This window comes from Curcuma longa, chromosome 2, assembly GCF_044706935.1.
Source record: "Curcuma longa cultivar G26 ecotype Majalengka, Jawa Barat chromosome 2, ITB_CL_G26_1.1, whole genome shotgun sequence".
Taxonomy (NCBI): Eukaryota; Viridiplantae; Streptophyta; class Magnoliopsida; order Zingiberales; family Zingiberaceae; genus Curcuma; species Curcuma longa.
The window spans coordinates 15,878,798-15,880,619 of NC_133862.1; positions in this window are offsets into that span (position 1 = coordinate 15,878,798).

The window sequence follows — 1,822 nt, forward strand, 5'->3', positions numbered from 1 at the left end:
AATTGATTTGTCTACGGTTCATTTTAGTTCTAAAGCTTTCCAGACTCAACACATTTCTAACCATATAGCTCATCCAATGGTCATCGAAACAGCTCCATAAAAACTTATAAAATTCAGATTTGGCACATTTGTTTATCTTCTGATTTTCATTTGATTTCCAAGCACTAATTCATGCACTGTTAACTTCATTCTCTCAACAACATTTCTGCATCTTATTAACTCTTTTGTACCAAAATCCGGCAGAAATAACTCAGAATTTCAGTTCTCTGATTCAACCACAATTTCACACTTAATAGCTTCATTCTAAAGTTAAGTTACAATTGATCTTCCATGCTTTTCTATTTCTGCACTTCTGAACAGCAAATCCAGCTTAATTCCTTATCAGAAACTGACAGAAACAAACTGTTATAAACAAAGCTCTCTGCTCTCCCCCACACTTCAACTTTTGTCTGTCTCAGACAAATCCGAACACAGCTTCAGCAATTTCCAACTTCCAGCAATACCATAATCCAGAAATATCAGATTCGGCAATTAACAGATCCAGCATATACACAGATTCTGTAATGCACAATCACAGAAATTCCCAGAAACTCAGTAACTCTGCTGCTCCAGAAAAGGCAAATCAAAATTAATATGAAGCAGCAACTGCATCTATAGCAAATGCTGATGGCTGATCAACATCTGCTGAAGGGCAGGAAACCTTTGTGCCAAATTCCAGCATTTCCAGATTTCAAACATCTCCAGATTCCAGCATCTGCACATTTCAGAAACTGATATTATCTGTTGAAGCACTTTTTTTTTTTTTTTTTTTTTTTTTTTTTTTACCAGTTCTGAAAAATCTCTAGAGCTTCAACAAAACTTGCAGTTTTTGTTATTCTGTATTTACATCTATATGTTCTCCCTGCTAAAACCATTCTTTTCTCATCATGAAACTTAAATGATATTGCAAATAACTTTTCCTGTATCTGTTCCTTAAAACCTTCAATATGATCCGAATTGATCCATGTATCTTGTATCCAATCCAATTCTACTTCTTCAATTCCAATTCTTTTCATGTATCTGTATTTTCAATTGGTTTGTTGAAAGAATTTCAAACAAAACAATTCAAAACTTCATCAGCTCATCATAAATCCTGCAAATCTATCAGAATTTGCACCAAAAATATCTGCCACTTCAGAATTTCAGAAATCCTGCTGTATCATATTCAGAATCTGAGTTTATTGGCTAGAGAACAAGAATTTCATTTAATTTGTTGAATACAATTTTGCAAAACCAACTTCAATCTCACAGCTCAACAAAAACTCTGCTTAAATCTGTTTTCAGCATGGATTCCAACCTTGTATCAGCTTCTGCAATTACCAGATTCCAGCTACTGCATTTTTTAGAAACTGATATTAACAGGCAAAACTGCAAAACTTTTGTGCCAAATCTGCAAAACCTTCAGAAATTTCACCAAATGCAAAAAGCTCCTCTTTAAACCCAACACCATTACTGAAACAGACAACCAAAACTGAAATATTAGTTTACTGTTTCTCTGGAATCTTTTCTTATAATTCTCCTTACTGGATCCTTCCATAATTTTCTTTTGCAACAACAATCTAGAGTAGATCCTCAATTTGTTATATAGAGAATGATTGAAATCAAATCAAATTCCATCAGAATTAATCATCTTTCCAGATTTTGATACTCTACTTGGCAAATTATGAAACTTTCTTGTATTTCTGTATTTAAATCTGATTTTCTTCTATATTCTTCATCTTCTGATCATTATGAATCAGAATCATATCCATAGCTACACACATCTCAAACCTACCACTTTGCA